The sequence below is a fragment of the Acanthochromis polyacanthus genome, chromosome 14 (assembly GCF_021347895.1).
Source record: "Acanthochromis polyacanthus isolate Apoly-LR-REF ecotype Palm Island chromosome 14, KAUST_Apoly_ChrSc, whole genome shotgun sequence".
NCBI lineage: Eukaryota > Metazoa > Chordata > Actinopteri > Pomacentridae > Acanthochromis > Acanthochromis polyacanthus.
In genome coordinates this window covers 5,084,591-5,098,048 of record NC_067126.1, presented here as the reverse complement: position 1 = coordinate 5,098,048, position 13,458 = coordinate 5,084,591, and the positions used below count along the sequence as shown (strand labels likewise).

General features: G+C 39.7%; 1 protein-coding gene and 1 long non-coding RNA gene across 6 annotated transcripts in view; one reads left to right on the top strand and one right to left on the bottom strand.

Moving 5' to 3' along the window:
* The window catches only part of LOC127537093 (NACHT, LRR and PYD domains-containing protein 3-like), a 135,062-nt gene that overhangs the window by 17,422 nt on the left and 104,182 nt on the right, over window positions 1-13,458 (bottom strand). The gene's annotated exons all lie outside the window — the stretch shown is intronic.
* Window positions 1,676-3,227, top strand: LOC127537095 (uncharacterized). Its single transcript, XR_007946582.1, has 3 exons — window positions 1,676-1,917; window positions 2,646-2,754; window positions 2,914-3,227. It is a non-coding gene; the product is annotated as an uncharacterized LOC127537095 (long non-coding RNA).

Sequence of the window (13,458 nt, the reverse complement as noted above, 5' to 3'; positions counted from 1 at the left end):
CTCCTCCTCTCTGACCACAGCCTCACTCTGTCCTTTATTTCTACACTTATCCTGCACACATTCACATGTTGATGAAGGAGCTGATCAGGAGTCTGTTTGTCTCTGACTTTATCCATCATGTCTGGCTTTAGACTCTCACATTATTTCATCTACTGTCCAACACTGGAGATTCTCTATTAATGACATGATGAGAAATAACAGTCAACATTTCAGATTTTTATCTTTAATAACAATAACACTGAATTAAATGTTAATGTCTCAAAAAACAGTCAGAAAGTGAGTTGACGGGTATCTTTTGTAGGTTTTTAATGTTTTCTGATAGTGGGTGAGTTGAAATCTAAAAAGAAATGAAGTCAAAGTTCCACCTTTGAGCCACATGAAGTCAAACTATTAAAGCAGAAGTAAACTGGTGATATTTTCTGAAGCACATGTAACTGCAGGTCACAATGATACAAAACTAAACATGGAGAACACTTTTAATGTGAAATCATTTGTGTTGGACTTTTCTAACTGGTTGAGCAGCTTTGACAAGTTGTTCCATAAAAACTAAACTATTGTTGGATAGTCGGATCCAAGCTGAACACAGTTCTGGAGTTTCAACCAGTTTCTCCACATAGAACTAAGAAAACATCCTTTAGAAATGTGGACATGTTTGTGGTTTTCTGAGCCCCTCTGTAGGCTGCACAAACACAGTGAAGTGTTCCCTGTTCTACTGACTGAATCCATCAACTTGTTGAAGAGATGCTTGAAGGTCCACCAACCAGAAACATGTTGGTGACGGAGAACTCAGGAGGAACATCCAACTTTCTAAGAAGCACCAGATAAACCCACACATCCCTTCCACTCACATGAATATTAGGATGGAAGCTGTTATTATGGGATGTTTGTTCCTCCAGCAGCTGTTGCCTCATCAGCTGAAAAGGAGACTGAGATCAGTTTCCAGGATCAGACATCTTGAACTCTGTCACATGAGACCAGTTTGTCATTGATCTGATCAGCTGATGATCAGCTGTGAGGAATTCTTATTGATGGTCTTAGGGGAGCTCTGATGGAACCTCCACGGACTTGAACTGAAGGAGCTGGACCCTCATTGTTGCTGCTGGAAACATGAACTGCACCACCTCACTGCTGACAACACAACACAGGAAGTGATTTTAGTTGGAGATATTTTTACACCATACAAGGATGAAGAGGGGCTTGACTGATACCAGGTATTTACAGGAGTTAATGTTGATCTTTTGACTTCTATATAATAACACTGGGCTTTAATGGGTGCTACTTAATTACACAGAAGGAACCATCACTGAGTCATTAGCAAATTCATCAATTGCGCCATCTATGGCAATATCCAGTGTTTTTATATATATATATACATATATATATATATATATATATATATATATGGCATGCCGTTTAGGAAATTATATATATAATGAAAGTCGATATATATATATATATAATGAAACTTGATATATATATATAATGAAAGTCGATATATATCAACTTTCATTATATATATATATATATATATCGACTTTCATTATATATATATCAACTTTCATTATATATATATATATATATATCGACTTTCATTATATATATATCAACTTTCATTATATATATATCGACTTTCATTATATATATACATCAATTTTCATTATATATATATCAACTTTCATTATATATATATATCGACTTTCATTATATATATATCAACTTTCATTATATATATATCAAATCTTTTTTTCCTACCGAGCCCCGGAAGGGACATGTCCGTATGGCGAAGCGACAATGAAGGACACTCACCCGGACGAGAATTTTATTGAGTTTTATTTTGAAATCAGCCTGAAATACACAGACATTCAAGCAGTGCGATGCGCTAAGAGTCTGCCATGCAGACCAGCGATCCTGATAATGGTAAGTTTTATTTCTCCAACATCCTGCTGTTATCCTACTATGAATACGCTAGCTACAACAGTCCCACATCAGTATTATGAACGTTCTGCCAGCTAACGCGGTCCGGACACCGGATCACTGATTAGAGGTTGGCGTTGAACTATTGTTTGCCAGCCAGTTAGCCGCTGGTAAGCTAACAAGCTATGAAACAACTCCTTATAAAACCGGAGGAAAGCAGCAGCAATATTTCAGTCCAAGACCTGTATTCAGAACCTCCCACGCTGTTACACAATGACCCATTAATCATATTACTGAACTATATGGTTATCATTGAAATTTTCCTTGAAGAACCAGTGAACTCTTTGCGAACACATTTTAATTTATGTGTTGATTATGTTTCGTATCAGTAATACAAGTCTAAAGAACTGATTCAAATGATCAAGTTAACACAATGAAGTAAAGAGTACTGGTAATCTGCAGCTGTTTTCATAATTTCAAGGTAAAATTCTGATGTGTGATTTTCTAGCTTTACAGATGTGGAAATCCAATGCACTGATTTCTTATACATAGATGCTTTTGGTGTTTTTTGTTGTAAAATAAAACAAGGCATTTATCACTGTTGGAAATTATTACAGGTATTATTTGTAACACTTTCTAACATTGTATGGACAAAGCAATAAATCAGTTAATGGATAAAATCATTTGTATTACAGATGCTATCAACAGCATATCTTGTTCATTTTATTTAGTTGTCGGCCTTGGATGATGAGGTCCAGTTACCAGGAGCACTAGTCTGCAGCTTACTGGTTCCGTCCTGCAGCTCCTCCACGCTGTCCTCCTCTCTACAGACCAAATCAAGTAAGATCTGTTTAGACTATGCAGACATCAACATGATCAGTATGTTATCTTTTGACCCATCCTAAAATCACAAAATAGAACATTTACTTTAAGTTAACTGTGTTTATGAAAATAGAAAATAATTACTGACAACTAGTACTTTTTGGTGCTTTTATGCAGGAAAAGGGAACCAGGAAGCTGCTGTGGATCCTCTGCAGTATCTGGAGAGGTCAGAGGAACGGTTCTTGGAACAGATCGGAAGACACCAAGACGTGACCTCTGCCATGCTCCAGAACATCCAGAAGATGAATGAAAACCTTGGTTGCACTGATGGGACGCATGGCGTCGGTGCTGGAGCAACTGTCCCAGAATTAAACTGCATTGTTGACTATTGGCTTTTCTAGAAAATAAATCTTTTTTAGTACTTCACCTGTTTTGTATTTTACTCATGCACTTTGGGTGAATAAACAGAAATTTGTGATGAGAGATGCAAATTTTGTCTATAATCTACAGAGACTTTATTCAGTGTTCAGTGCACACTTTTGTTACACACATTTTGACAGATAAGCAGTTGTGCTTTTCAAGCAGATTTTAGTCAGAAACATCAGTAGCATATGTTTTTTTTTTACTGTTACACCAATCTAGGTTGATAAACTGCACTACTGCAGCAGATATATTATTGAAATGTGCTTCTATTATGTGTCTACATACACTGCTCACAAATAGTTATTCAACTTTTGGGAGAAATTGATGGAAAATATAAAAAGTGCATGCTGTAGTGATATATCATAAAAGTAGGGTATTTAACTAGAAACATGCAATAGTGATTTCCTCATCTCAAAAAAATTTATTGAATCAAAAGCTAACAGTGGAGGGTATGTCACAATAAAAATGTCTCAGTTTGGACAGAACAGCAGCCTTCAGCTGAAATCCAGTACAATTGTGTCCCACCAGTGGCGTGATCATGGATGTGTCCAGGCAGCAGCTGACCTCTGCCTCGTAATTAGCCTTAAGACCAGCTATAAAGATAAACATAGATATTATCATTATCATCAACATATGGTGCATGTGTTTAACCTTTGAGCTATGTAGGGATGCAAATGTAGTCGAAGCTAAGTAGCTAAGCTAATGCTAACACGTTCAGTGTTCAGAATCGAAACATCTCTAAAAATTACCTGTTTTCTCAAACGTAGTCGCCGTTCCCTGTGACAACCATGAAGACAGATAGATAATCACAGAAGAGCTCATCTGAAGAGCAAATGTCCAATAAGGTTCCTGTTTTTGTTTGCCATGTCCTTCCAGGGCTCAGTAGGAAAAAGTCTGAATATACACGTGGACAAAATTGTTGGTACCCCTCAGTTAAAGAAGGAAAAACCCACAATTCTCACTGAAATCACTTGAAACTCACAAAAGTAACAATAAATAAAAATTTATTGAAAATTAAATAATCAAAATCAGCCATCACTTTTGAATTGTTGATTAACATAATTATTTTAAAAAAACAAACTAATGAAATAGGGCTGGACAAAAATGATGGTACCCATAACTTAATATTTTGTTGCACAACCTTTTGAGGCAATCACTGCAATTAAACGATTTCTGTATTTGTCAATGAGCGTTCTGCAGCTGTCAACAGGTATTTTGGCCCACTCCTCATGAGCAAACAGCTCCAGTTGTCTCAGGTTTGATGGGTGTCTTCTCCAAATGGCATGTTTCAGCTCCTTCCACATATGTTCAATGGGATTCAGATCTGGGCTCATAGAAGGCCACTTTAGAATAGTCCAACGCTTTTCTCTCAGCCATTCTTGGGTGTTTTTGGCTGTGTGTTTTGGATCGTTGTCCTGTTGGAAGACCCATGACCTGCGACTGAGACCAAGCTTTCTGACACTAGGCAGCACATTTCTCTCCAGAATGCCTTGATAGTCTTCAGATTTCATCGTACCTTGCACACTTTCAAGACACCCTGTGCCAGATGCAGCAAAGCAGCCCCAAAACATTACTGAGCCTCCTCCATGTTTCACCGTAGGGACAGTGTTCTTTTCTTCGTATGCTTGGTTTTTGAGTCTATGAACATAGAGTTGATGTGCCTTACCAAAAAGCTCCAGTTTGGTCTCATCTGTCCAAAGGACATTCTCCCAGAAGCTTTGTGGCTTGTCAACATGCATTTTTGCAAATTCCAGTCTCGCTTTTTTATGAGTTTTTTTCAGCAGTGGTGTCCTCCTTGGTCGTCTCCCATGAAGTCCACTTTGGCTCAAACAACGACGAATGGTGCGATCTGACACTGATGTACCTTGGCCTTGGAGTTCACCTTTAATTTCTTTGGAGGTTGCTCTGGGCTCTTTGGATACAATTCCAACGATCCGTCTCTTCAATTTGTCATCAATTTTCCTCTTGCGGCCACGTCCAGGGAGGTTGGCTACTGTCCCGTGGGTCTTGAACTTCTGAATAATATGAGCCACTGTTGTCACAGGAACTTCAAGCTGTTTAGAGATGGTCTTATAGCCTTTACCTTTAAGATGTTTGTCTATCATTTTTTTTCGGATGTCCTGGGACAATTCTCTCCTTCGCTTTCTGTTGTCCATGTTCAGTGTGGTACACACCTTTTCACCAAACAGCAGGGTGACTACTTGTCTCCCTTTAAATAGGCAGACTGACTGATTATGAGTTTGGAAACACCTGTGATGTCAATTAAATGACACACCTGAGTTAATCATGTCACTCTGGTCAAATAGTTTTCAATCTTTTATAGAGGTACCATCATTTTTGTCCAGGCCTGTTTCATTAGTTTGTTTTTTTAAATAATTATGTTAATCAACAATTCAAAAGTGATGGCTGTTTTTGATTATTTAATTTTCAATAAATTTTTATTTATTGTTACTTTTGTGAGTTTCAAGTGATTTCAGTGAGAATTGTGGGTTTTTCCTTCTTTAACTGAGGGGTACCAACAATTTTGTCCACGTGTGTATATGGAATGAAACTTTGAATAGATGGAATGAAAATCTGAACATTCTATATTCCGACTTTCATTCCATATATATCGACTTTCATTATATATATATATATATCTCAACTTTCATTATATATATATCGACTTTCATTATATATATATCAAGTTTCATTATATATATATATCAACTGTAGCCAGTTCCTTCCTGTGTCACGAGTGCAGCGGTCAACGTGTTCACAGCATTGTAGCAGTCACTGACGATGTAAGTCATGTTCATAATCACCTGAATCAAATGTGTACATGCTACTTACCTCTTCTGTTAGTGCTGTTTAGTTCCAGAGGTGTGTTTGAACCTGTTAGAATGTCCGTTTTTCATTATTAGCATGTTCGCTAACGAGCATCAGTCAAGCTAACGGAGATGACTTGCAGTGCTGTTAGTCTCGGTTTGCTCTGCTTACATGTGTATGATATATGTATTTGATATGCGTTGATATGAATGAGCGTGTTTTATCAATTACTGTGTTTATTGCTGCATTAGATTACAGTAGGACACAATAATGATCTAGTATTTGTTTATTCCCACCATTATTTGTTTATTTGTACATTGTAGAAACTGCTGCTGTTGATGCTGCCCAAGCTGATGCTGATGCTGTTCTACATACAGTAAACAGTTAAACGGCCCTCTGATGTCTCGTGTGCTCTCTGACCGGAGCCCTGCAGTAGTCAGCTAAATTAGAAATCAGCATTCAGAGGTCATAACTCCTCAACAATACCCTTCTTTAGCGATCACATCTTAGCTTTAATATTTATAAAATATAATATGATCACCTTTGGCTTTTTGCAATTGAATTTGTGATTAAATCGTATTTGGTCTCTTGTAATAAAATCTTTGTTCATGACTCATCCATCTAAGAGGAGATAAAAGAAAAGAACACGACAGAGGTGCCAACTACAAGAGAAATGCAGGTCTTTTATTGACAAACATACACACAGAAAAAAACAACACTTTCATTTCATTTTATTGGTATGCATTATTATTCATTGTATCATTTCATAGTATCATCAAAGTCATATATCATAAGTAATCATAGTATCATCATTAAAAAATAAATAAAAATGACAAACTGCAATGAGTTGTCACACCCCATATGTCCTGTTCCCAATTCGGAGGAGAAAATTTCTGAATACAAGCACAATTACACACATGCATAGATGTCTCTGGTGCCCAGTGTTAAGATATTTTTTTGTTGCAGCAATAGGTTTCAGTAAGTTTTAGTTTTCAATGGGACCAGTTTTCTAATGGTTTTACATCCTAATGGGACCAGTACGTTCCTAATGGTTTTACATCCTAATGGGACCAGTACATTCCTAATGGTTTTACATCCTAATGGGACCAGTAGGTTCCTAATGGTTTTACATCCTAATGGGACCAGTAGGTTCCTAATGGTTTCTTCTAATGGTGTTCCAATTCCCATTAGACCAGTGGAATCCTAATGGTTCCTAATGGTATTCTGCTGGATTTTTCAGCAGGGCAGTCACTGTTTGATGAATAGAAAACTGCATTAAATGAGCTAGACTGGTTTTTAATGTTATTTAAAGCAGGAAAAAGAACTGGTCTGGTAATGAGGTGGAGCGCAGAGACATGAGGAGAATCACAGCAGCTTTGATCCAACATCAACCTTCACTTGGACTCACCTGCAGCATCTCCTGTCTCACCTGTCTGCAGCTTTTTCACTCACTGTGGGCGTTGCCACGTCAGGATTCATTCTGTGCACAAACTCAGCAGCTTGTTGAGTCTTTGTTGAGTCAGACGTGGAGCAGCTGCAGAGATTCATCAACCTGCTGCCTGATGTGACAAACGGCTTCTTCACTGCTGTTTTCTGATACATCTGATGATTCAGCTTCCACTTGCAGAGTAAAAACTAAACGGAGACTGAACAGCAGCTCCACTCTCATTTAGGAAAAATATTCAAACAGTTGGATTAGGTTCATTTTGTCATTGTATACTAAACAATAGTGTTACTTATTTAAACCGACAATTCGAAAAGAGTTGTCTTTACCTTGCTGACATGTTTCAACAGCTTCTGCTGTCTTCCTCAGAGCGTCATCTGACGTTTGGTGACGTGTCCTTTTGTCGGTTTGACAGATCTGTCAGAATCTGTCAAACCGACCACGCCTCCCGCCGTCCGGTGGTCTCCGGAGGATGGTGTCCCAGGTATACGAGAGGATGTAGGCCCCCCTCGTCCTGGTTCATGGTGTGGCCTGCCCGACACGTCACCAAATGTCAGATGACGCTCTGAGGAAGACAGCAGAAGCTGTCGAAACATGTCAGCAAGGTAAAAACAACTCTTTTCGAATTGTCGGTTTAAATAAGTAACACTATTATACAATGACAAAATGAACGTAATCCAACTATCAAAAGGAAGATCGGACAAAGACTGTGTCATAATATTCCGCCACCTGGAAAACCTGGAAAAGAAATGAGCGCACCACAGAAACCATCTTATATTTAATCTCCGGTGCAGAGACGAGGACATAACACCCACAAGCCTCAATATCATTGTTTGCTCTCGTAGGAGGCGGTCGCATTTTTCTTCTCTCCGTCTCTATCTCTGCTAATACAGGCTAATACACAGCTAACTACACAGCTCGCACTTTATTCAGCATTGCTTCTCTCTTGAGAAGCAACAAGAATTTCACAGCGAACCCAGACTGACGTGGATTACGGACAGAAGTCGAGGTTTGTGAGCGCTTTTCTGCGGGAAGACAAGGCGGCCTCCGATCACTTGTGTCTGGGCAGCCGGCCCGTCGTTCCGAGATACTAGCAAGTGCTAACTAGCAGCAAGATGCCTCCCGTTTCCATGAATGATTACCACAAACTCCTCCAGAAGATAACAGTTCTGGAAATGAAAATGCACCGATTGGAAGTGAATATGGAGGTTAATGGACATTATGGAAACGAGACCACTCTACCGGTGATTCAAAGCAGTGGACAAGAGAAGGCTAACAGACAGCTAATTAGCACCACAGCCAAGGACGAGGAGGCCTGTCGAAACAGCCACATATCAGCCAGCAGTACTCCCTGGAACTTGCTTGGAGCAAAGCCAAAGCAGACCTCAGGTATGAATACAGCTGATATGGAAAGGCAGGCTACAGGCAGAATCCAACACACAGAGATTACTGATGAAACTGGTTGGCCTGCTCTGCCATCCTGTAGCAATATCTCCTCCACACCAATACAGAGAAGTAAAGAGCCCTGGACAGTGGCTACAACCAGGAATAAGAGTAAACAAAGCCAAGAAACAGAGGTTCAGTTGGAGAACAGGTTTGCTGTACTGCAACAAGATTCTGACACCCCCCTAAAGAGTTCATCTCCTGAAAGAAGACTAAGGTATGGCACTAAAAGGCTGCAGAATGAGCTAACTGCTGAGCCAAAAAGGTTGAGGAAAGAGCTTACTACTGGGCCTCAAACTCTGATAGTGGGTGACAGAGCTATGAATGATCTAAAGCACTTTTGTAGCAAAAAAAGCACCAAAGTGTTGTGCTTTAACAATGATAAGGTGTCTGACATTTCTAAGAAAATTATGAGGATCACTGCTGAGCATCCCACAGCTAAATCCCTTGTCATACATACGGGAGCCCTCGACGTAGAGAAGCAGCAGTCAGAAGTGCTGAAACAGGACTTCATGGATCTGCTGAACAGAGTCAGAGGTCTGAAACCTGTTGTTTATGTGAGCGGTCCACTACCTACAGTCCGGAGAGGAGATGAGAAATTTAGCAGGCTGATGCTGCTAAACAGATGGCTCAAAGCTGCATGTGCTGCTCAATCAATAAACTTTATTGACAATTTCAACATCTTTTGGGAACGCAGACACCTCTTTAAGGCAAATGGAATTTTCCTTAACAGATCAGGACTGCTGCTACTGTGCTCAAACATTTTCTACTCCGTGCGTCAGACACCAGCCACGATCAGAGATAAAAGCCAAGGACATCCAAAACAACAGATTGCACAGCACGCTGGAGAAGAACTGTTGCTGCTGGAGATAAGGACTGACCAAGGACAACAAGGAACCCAGGAAGAGGCCCCAACTACGTCACCACCTCCTGCCCCTCATCCAACAGATCAAGGTCAACAAGGGACCCAGAGAGAGGCCTCAACTGCATCACCACTTCCTGCCCTTCATCCAACAGATCAAGAACAACAAGGGACCCAGAGAGAGGTGTCAACTACATCATCGCCTCCTTCCCCTCATCCAACAGATCAAGGACAACAAGGGACTCAGAGAGAGGCCTCAACTACATCATCGCCTCCTGCCACTCATCCAACAGACCACTGTCCATCTTCACCCCCGCAGCAAGAGGAAACCTCCCCTAACTCCTTCCCCTACTCATCTGGATTTCACAGATGACATGAAAAGGCGTGTTAATGCTGGAACAAAACTGACACCACGCCGAAATCCCATATGCTTGCCAACTAGTCTTGTCTTTGAAAATTCAGCTGTTTCTGATGTCTGATATGTGCCAGGTCCAGGCTTCAAAGCTGCTATTAATGTCATCAACCAGGAAAAGCCGGGGCCTTATGGAAATCAGGTAACCAGTATTTCTGTCCTAGTAGGCAACAGAAAAAGAAAGGTGGCTATGTCAAGACACAGAAAGAAAAAGCTTTTAAATATATTACATATTATTTGTGAACCACAAACATCTTCCGCTCACATGGCAGCCAAAACTCCTCAAACATTAAAGATGGCTCTATTAAACATTAGATCTTTAGCTGGGAAGACATTTTTTATTAATGATTTTATTATTGAGCACAATCTTGATTTTATTTTTTTAACTGAAACTTGGTTAGACCAAAATAACAGTACAGCTGTTCTCATCGAGTCGACCCCTCCCAACTTCAGTTTTATCAGTGAAGCCAGGGTGCACAAGAGAGGGGGCGGTGTTGCAATTTTATTCAAAGAAGCTTTTCAATATCAGCAGTTATCCTTTGAACATTTCTCCTTGTTTGAGTACATAGCCCTTCAACTGAAGTCCTCATCTCGAGTTGTGCTACTTAATGTTTACAGGCCTCCTAAATACTGTGCAAACGTTTTTGATGATTTTAGTGAACTGCTGTCTATGATCTGCATTGATTTTGATTGTGTAATTATTGCTGGCGACTTTAACATCCATATTGACAATCCTCAGGGCAGAGGGACTATAGATCTATGTAACACTCTTGACAACTTTGGGCTGGTTCAGCATGTAACAGAGGCCACACATGACAAAGGGCATACGTTAGACCTACTTATCTCCAAGGGTCTGAGTATTTCCAATGTTACAGTGTCTGACGTTGGTCTTTCTGATCATTCCTGTGTTTTCTTTGAGAGCACTGTCTCGGCGCAGTCAGCAACTTTCATGGAGGTAACCAAAAAAACGGTGTATTACTGAAAACACCTCTGAAATATTTAACCAGGCTTTTTCTTCTACACCAGCTCCGTCTGGGGCTTCAGTCGATGAGCTGATAGGTAGTTTTAATGCTAAAATTGTAAACATTATGGATGCCATTGCTCCAACTAAGGTGAAAGTTATCTCTGGTAAGAAAAAATCTCCATGGAGAAATGCCACACTGGTCAGAAATGGCAAAAGAGAGTGTAGGAAAGCTGAACGTAGATGGCGAAAATCAAAACTCCAGGTTCATTATGACATTTACAAAGAGAAACTGTGGACTCACAATTTACAACTTAAAAATGCAAGACAATCTTATTTCGCAGATATAATCACCAAAAACAGTCACAGTACACGAGCCTTATTTGCTACTGTGGACAGGCTAACAAACCCTAGTGTGTCAGTAGCCCCTGAGCTGCATTCTACCAGGGCCTGCAACGACTTTGCATCATTCTTTATAGAGAAAATCCAAAACATTAGACAAGCAGTTAATGCCCCCACAGCAGGTTCAGGATATGTCATGTGTCAGTGTAAAACCATTTTAAACACCATGACGCAATTTAATCCTATTAATCACAAAAACCTGGAGGACATTATACATTAACTAAACTACTCCTCCTGCTGCCTGGATATTCTGCCAACAAGGTTTCTCAAAAAAGTCTCCCAAGTACTGCTGGCAGATCTTTTATGGATTGTGAACTTGTCTCTTATGTCAGGTGTTTTTCCTCAGGCTTTAAAAACTGCTGTGATTAAGCCACTTTTAAAAAAGAGCAGCCTCGACAAGTTAAAAATGAATAGCTACAGACCAATCTCTAATCTCCCATTTTTAAGTAAGATCACTGAAAAAGCAGTTTTTCAACAGCTAAACAATCACTTAATAAAAAATAACAGCTTCAATTTTTTTCAGTCAGGTTTTCGACAGTACCACAGCACTGAGACGGCTCTCATTAAGGTAATTAATGACATCCGCTTAAACACAGACAGCGGCAGGATGTCGGTCCTAGTCCTGCTGGATCAGAGTGCTGCGTTTGACACAGTCGACCACAATATACTCCTTAACCGACTGGAGAACTGGGTGGGACTATCCAGCACAGTACTCAACTGGTTCAAATCTTACCTAAAGAATAGGAATTACTTTGTGTCTATAGGTAACTTCACGTCTGAGCAGACAGTAATTACATGTGGAGTTCCCCAAGGTTCCATTCTGGGGCCTCTTCTGTTTAACATCTATATGCTCCCACTGGCTCAGATTATTGAAAACAATAATGTAAGTTACCATAGCTATGCAGATGACACGCAGATCTACATTACAATGTCCCCAGGAGACCATGGCCCTATACAGGTGCTGGGAAAGTGTATTGAACAGATAAATGAGTGGCTGTGTCAAAACTTTCTTCAGTTAAATAAAGACAAAACTGAGGTAATGGTTTTTGGAGCCAAGGAAGGGCGATTAAAGGTGAGCCTAGAGCTTCAGTCTTTACAGTTAAAAACTGCAGACCAGGCCAGAAATCTGGGTGTGGTGATGGACTCAGAACTCAGTTTTGGAAAACACATTAAAGCAGTTACAAAGTCGGCTTACTATCACTTAAAAAACATCTCAAGAATTAAAGGGCTGATGTCTCAGCAGGACCTGGAAAAGCTAGTCCATGCATTTATTTTCAGTCGGCTTGATTACTGTAACAGTATCTTTACAGGTCTACCTAAAAAAACACTCAAACAACTGCAGCAGATTCAAAACTCTGCTGCCCGAGTCCTCACTAAAACCAAGAAAAGAGATCATATCACTCCAGTTTTAAAGTCCTTATACTGGCTTCCTGTCACTCAGAGGGTAGATTTTAAAGTCCTGCTGCTGGTCTACAAAGCTTTAAATGGTCTAGGACCAAAATACATCAGAGACCTCCTGACTCAGTATGAACCACCCAGACCACTCAGGTCATCTGGATCAGATCTTCTAGTAGTTCCTAGAGTAAAAACCAAACACGGAGAAGCTGCATTCAGCTTCTATGCCCCATATATATGGAACAAACTCTCAGAAAACTGTAGATCAGCTGAAACTCTCAGCACATTTAAATCCATTCTTAAGACGTACCTGTTCTCAGCTGCTTTTGATTAAAGTATTTTAAATTATTTTAAACCTTATTTTATGACAGTTACTTTTAGTAGTTATTTTAACTCTTATTTTATGACAGTTATTTTAAACAGCCCTTGTTTTCTGACTTCTGTTTTTGATCTTTTTACTGTTCTGACTTTTTTTTAAAATGATTTCATAAATGTTTTCTTTTGTTTTTCTTTTAATAATCGTCATCCTCTGTTCTTAATGTCTTTGTAAAGCACTTTGAATTGCCTCGTTG